Raw genomic sequence first — 6,879 nt, forward strand, 5'->3', positions numbered from 1 at the left:
GTTCTTTTGGTCATTACTGGTCATTTGGGTCCGTCTCTTCGCTTAGGAAGAATGACCATTCATTGAATATTGTGCATTTTGTCTTTTATTCTTACTAAATAAACATGGACATCTAAACCCAGAAGGACCCGTGTGGATATTTGATATTTGATAGATCCTACTGTCTCTCTAGAAGCTCATACTGGCTGCATATCTTTTCTAGTGTCTATCTAGAAGCTCATTGGTTTGTAAATGTACTAGATTTTTTGTTTTGAATGTATGTTTTGTAATCTGTATATTGGCTTGGCGAATGATTTGTTGTTATGGTTGTATTAATTGTGATACTGCACACGATAACCATTAAATATAAGGATCTTGAATACAAGCTCTAGTGGTTTAAGCCCTATAGTCAATACAATGATGAGAGATCTTTGGACGGGCCATTGTAACACTTGGCAACTCTCACTGATTTACAGTATAAACTGGTGGCAGATTGGACACAAGATGGCGCTATTCACCATACAATCATTAGACTCTAGCTTGCCTTCATTAGCAGGCACCTCTCTGATGTTGTCCCAGTACACTGTGCTGGTAGAGACACAATGACATGATGCAGATATGGTTTTTACATTGCAAAATGAGCTGGAACGCTGCCATCTGATTAAGTTAAAGGGGCACTTCACCAAAAAACAGTGGCAATTTATTTTACAAATAATCTCGCACACATCCAAAAACAGTTTTGCAAATATTCATTTAGTTTGACAGCTATTGAGATTAAATGAGTTTGAATATGGCAACCAGTAATGTCATCGGGGACACTGAATCCTTTTGTTGTGTTAATCACAGCTCAATTAAATGATACGGTAGCAGTCCCTATAATACAATGTATTGCTTGCTATTTCATCTACATCATCATGGTGCTGTAATTAACACAAGGATCCAATGTCCCCGGTTGTTGATTGTTGAGTATGAAAATAAAGATGTGGAATTCCCACAGGCAGACAGAGGTGCTGAAGATATAAATGGAGTTATGTGAACATCCACTATCAAACCAACTTTACCCCATTTGATAGAATAGTACTCGTAAAAGTAAAAGGACTATTCAAAATTCTACTTAAGTAATAGCATAAAAGTAAATATTGAATGTATGTAAGTAAATACACATTCTGTATGGTGTACTTGTAGAGGATTATAATGCTTGAGAGCTCCTAAATTCTCAATGCATCAACCTCTGTGTGATGTCAAACTGGTTGTTCATCCAGTTATGCTGGTTGTGATTACTTCCTTTAACATTGACAGACTTACACATTAAATATACATGATGTTTTCCATCTTATCACATATTTTGGATTAAAACAAAGTACAGTAACCTGCAGGGTTTGTATAAATGTGGTTGAGGAAAATAAATTAGGAAACTTCCTTTGAAGTGTAGTATAGTAAATGTATTGAGATTCCTAAACTGGAAATACTCAAGTGAAGTATCCTAAAAAACTGTATTTAAATACAGTAGTAAAAGTACTTTCTTTCCTCCCCTGGGTTCTCTACTTTCTTTGTTACTGTTTGATTGATTGATTGATTGATTGATTGATTGATTGATTGATTGATTGATTGATTGATTGAAAACTTTATTAAAGGAGCACTCCAACATTCTGGGAAATTAGCTTATTTAACATCTTCCCTGGAGTTAGACAAGAAGATACATACCTTTTTCGTCTCTCTGCATGCATTAGGCTTAGGGAACGCCTGGGCCCTCATGCATCAACGTGTTCTACGCACAGATCTGTGCGTAACCCGTGCGTACGATCATTTCTAAGCAAAGAGTGGGATTCATCAACTTCAACTTGAACTTGACTTCGTGCTTACATCTACGCACATTTCGGACCTGGCGTACCTCGCGCCCAGTGGTAGAATATATTATTACAACAAGGAAATGAGCTTCTGTGCATAATAACACTGGATGTTCTATGAACCGTAGTTCATTATAGTTCATTGTAAAATAGCAACAGTAGTGTAATTATGGTCAAAACCCTATAAATAGCATTTGGAATAATAGATCTTTCTCTCAGAATGAATGCAGCATGTCATATATGTTACGATGAATTGAAAATGGGGGACCCTGATGTAAACAAGACGAAAGTCTTTCTCTGGTCTGCATCCCCTTGATAGTTTTAATTCATTGATCTGTTGTCAATATCTTCTTCAGGCTGTACACTGACGTCAGATGTCTCTGTGTAGACACAGGTCGCCCCATGAAACGGTCTCTGTGTAAACATATGGGCCCCCTTTGAAACAGTCTAGACACAGGTGCATGATGATATCAGGAGCATGCACAAGCCTACACACACACCAGCACACACACTTTAACACACTCTGCGGACACATCACGCAGACACTAATGCACACACATAGAGAGAGATACACACCCCCCCCCTTTTTTTGTTCAAGAGTGACACCTAGACATGCAAACTCATGTCTCTCAATTTAACACACACACAGGCACACATCACGCAGACACTAATGCACACACATAGAGAGAGATACACACCCCCCCCCCTTTTTTTGTTCGAGAGTGTAGAAAGTGCCAGCTAAACATGCAAACTCATGTCTCTCACTTTAACACACACACAAGCGCACATCACATAGACATCAATGCATAACACACCGAGAGACATACACAATACCATTCTGATAAGATCTTGTGTCCTCAAACTGTGACATGACGGCTATCAATCACCAAGGTAGAAAAGAGGTTGGCCTATGTACCATACTGTATAAAATATGTGGCTGTCTGTGGTCAAGTATCATTCTGCGGGTGTATTTGAGCAGATGGTCCGGATTGAAGAGCTGTCCTTCCTGTGTTCTCTGTGTACTTGAGATAAAAACCTTGGCGGCACCAGACTTCAGACTCAACTTGTCTCACTGCTTCATTCAATAAAAGAACTATAAGGGTATTTCCTAACAAGGGCGGCTAGGTGGTGTAGTGGGCAAGGCACTCGCCACCAGTGTGGAGACGCTAGGATTCGCGTGTTCGAATCCAGCTCTCCACATTGTTTTCAGTTTAGCTGGTCGTCCGCAGTAATACACATTGGCCGTATTACGGGGAGGGAAAACTGAAGGGTGGGGATCGAACGTTGTGAACAAGCGACTCCTACAGGTCGGTTGGTGCGCCTGCGCAGTAGAATCAGGAAGTGTCGGGGGCAGCGTGAGCCTCCCACGCGTTACTCCTCGACACTGAGAGATCGAGCTGCGCAGGTGAAAAGATGCGACTGCTGTTACCTCAAGTACCGGAGGGGACTTGTGCTATGTATGACTTAGTCCACATTGCAGCCGGCTTGTGGGAGGCAAGAAACAGCGTTCGTGACAGGGGAGGGTTGAATTGGATGATACGAAATTGGGATGGGAGAAAATATAGAAAAATGGGAGAAAAAGTGGATCAAAAAAAAAAAAAAAAGGGTATTTCCTAACAAATGAGGGCTCGTCTCGGGATTGGATTGATCGCGGTGAACCAGTTGTCGTCTGGAGTCCCAACCAAGGTGTCTCGTCTTCAGTGACAAAACAAGCGCTAAAAAATTGAAAAGGTGAGCAGGTTACACCTATTTAACTGAAATTCCTGCACATTGAAAACTCTAAATTTATGATTTGTTCTGAATATTGGTATATGTGAGAGCACAGGAATAATTGATCTATAATCTGTATTTTTTCTCTCCTCTCTGCAAATCGTCCTGGAGAGACAAGGAGTGACGGCTGAAGGAAAGCCGCCCAGGTTAAAGCGGACGCCGGTGTTTTTTCTTCAAATGACAAAACGGTAGGCAAAATTCCAGCCTTTAAAAGTAACTACAGATTGGCAAAAATCTAAATTTAGAATTTTTTTTTTTTCATTTAGAATTTTTTGTCATTTAGAATTATTATTATTATTTTTATTTTTTATTTTTTTGTCATTTTGATAAGAAAAGAAATACCTGCGTCTGCTGACATCTGTGAGACCCTAAGGTCTATCCAAAAAAAGGGTTAAAGTCCCAACGGGAGGTTGAAGGCCTGGTTGAAGGCCTATAACGCTGGTTAAAGTCCCAACGGGAGGTTGAAGGCCTGGTTGAAGGCCTATAACGCTGGTTAAAGTCCCAACGGGAGGTTGAAGGCCTGGTTGAAGGCCTATTAATCTGGTTAAAGTCCCAAACGGAGGTTGAAGGCCTATAAATTGATTCTGTATGAATGTTAAGGCGGGTGGCATGTTATTGAATCTTAACAGAAAAGCTTAGATGTAAGACGAACATACAGGCTTTTGAGATTAATATCCACGGACGGGGTTGGGACATTAGGGGATAGTGAATTTGTATTGAATCCCAGGTTTAGCTGGAGCAAGTGAAGGAAACATCTTTAGCATAGTTGAACGGACCCCCAAAAGTGGAGGGACACGTTACTTAAATAGGTCGGATAATAGTTCAATAGCGCAAGCGATGTGGAGGTTGTGATAGAGCTGTGTGGTTAGGGTGATTTTTTTTCTCTCTCTCTCCTCCTCCTTGTACTCTCTCTATAACTCAACTTCCCCCCCTCTCTCTATAACTCACCCGGACTTCCTCACATTCCTCCTACTTCTCCCCTCTCTCTCTCCATAACTCACCTCCTCACACTCCGTCTCCTTCTCCTCCCCCCCCCTCTGCCTCTCTCTATAACTCTCTCTCTCTCTTTCTGTACCCCAACGCATCTAAATACACACACACACATTCTCTCACACACATTCAACATAATCATATTACGTTGGTGCCGCTTGCTGTACGTCGTCGAGAAAACAACAACACAAGCCATTTCTCTCTGTCTCTCTCTCTCACTCTCTCGTACCTCACCCGCTCTCTCGCTGACTAAGAGGATAAACTACAACAACACGAGCCATTTCTCTCTCTCTCTCTCTGTCTCTCTCTCTCACTCTCTCGTACCTCACCCGCTCTCCCATTTTTCTACTGCATGTTTAAAATATAAGTATATTGTTTAGAGGAAAGACAAATATATAGTTCAGGGGGTTATTTAAAGGGGTTGGTATTATCCCACATTTAATTAACTTTCAAACACTCTCCCATTTTTCTACTGAAAACTACAACAACACGAGCCATTTCTCTCTCTCTCTCTCTGTCTCTCTCTCTCACTCTCTCGTACCTCACCCGCTCTCTCACTGACTCATTTTTCTACTGCATGTTTCTATCTTATTTTTGAAAATATAAGTATATTGTTTAGAGGAAAGACAAATATATAGTTCAGGGGGTTATTTAAAGGGGTTGGTATTATCCCACATTTAATTAACTTTCAAACACTCTCCCATTTTTCTACTGAAAACTACAACAACACGAGCCATTTCTCTCTCTCTCTCTCTGTCTCTCTCTCTCACTCTCTCGTACCTCACCCGCTCTCTCACTGACTCATTTTTCTACTGCATGTTTTGAAAATATAAGTATATTGTTTAGAGGAAAGACAAATATATAGTTCAGGGGGTTATTTAAAGGGGTTGGTATTATCCCACATTTAATTAACTTTCAAACACTGGGTAATATAATTAAGAGGATAAACTACAACAACACGAGCCATTTCTCTCTCTCTCTCTCTGTCTCTCTCTCTCACTCTCTCGTACCTCACCCGCTCTCCCATTTTTCTACTGCATGTTTAAAATATAAGTATATTGTTTAGAGGAAAGACAAATATATAGTTCAGGGGGTTATTTAAAGGGGTTGGTATTATCCCACATTTAATTAACTTTCAAACACTCTCCCATTTTTCTACTGAAAACTACAACAACACGAGCCATTTCTCTCTCTCTCTCTCTGTCTCTCTCTCTCACTCTCTCGTACCTCACCCGCTCTCTCACTGACTCATTTTTCTACTGCATGTTTCTATCTTATTTTTGAAAATATAAGTATATTGTTTAGAGGAAAGACAAATATATAGTTCAGGGGGTTATTTAAAGGGGTTGGTATTATCCCACATTTAATTAACTTTCAAACACTCTCCCATTTTTCTACTGAAAACTACAACAACACGAGCCATTTCTCTCTCTCTCTCTCTGTCTCTCTCTCTCACTCTCTCGTACCTCACCCGCTCTCTCACTGACTCATTTTTCTACTGCATGTTTCTATCTTATTTTTGAAAATATAAGTATATTGTTTAGAGGAAAGACAAATATATAGTTCAGGGGGTTATTTAAAGGGGTTGGTATTATCCCACATTTAATTAACTTTCAAACACTGGGTAATATAATTAAGAGGATAAACTACAACAACACGAGCCACTTCTCTCTCTCTCTCTCTGTCTCTCTCTCTCACTCTCTCGTACCTCACCCGCTCTCTCGCTGACTAAGAGGATAAACTACAACAACACAAGCCATTTCTCTCTCTCTCTCTCTGTCTCTCTCTCTCACTCTCTCGTACCTCACCCGCTCTCCCATTTTTTCTACTGCATGTTTCTATCTTATTTTTGAAAATATAAGTATATTGTTTAGAGGAAAGACAAATATATAGTTCAGGGGGTTATTTAAAGGGGTTGGTATTATCCCACATTTAATTAACTTTCAAACACTGGGTAATATAATTAAGAGGATTATATTGGAGTTGTTAGTAGGCACGTTCTAATATTGGGTTGTACCAGGTAATAACAAGGCCCCCATACACACCTCACTCACTCACTCGCTCGCTCGCTCGCCCGCCCACACACACACACACACACACACACACACACACACACACACACACACACACACACACACACACACACACACACACACACACACACACACATACCCCTCTCCCTGTCTTTTTCTCTGTCTCTCTCTCTCTCTCTGACTCTCTCTTGTCTCTCCCCCCCCTTCCTCTTTTAATTGAGGTTGTAATAAAATGGCGGAACGCATTATACAAAAGTGGA

Source organism: Notolepis coatsorum (genome assembly GCF_963971535.1).
Source record: "Notolepis coatsorum genome assembly, chromosome: 6".
In the NCBI taxonomy this organism is placed as follows: domain Eukaryota; kingdom Metazoa; phylum Chordata; class Actinopteri; order Aulopiformes; family Paralepididae; genus Notolepis; species Notolepis coatsorum.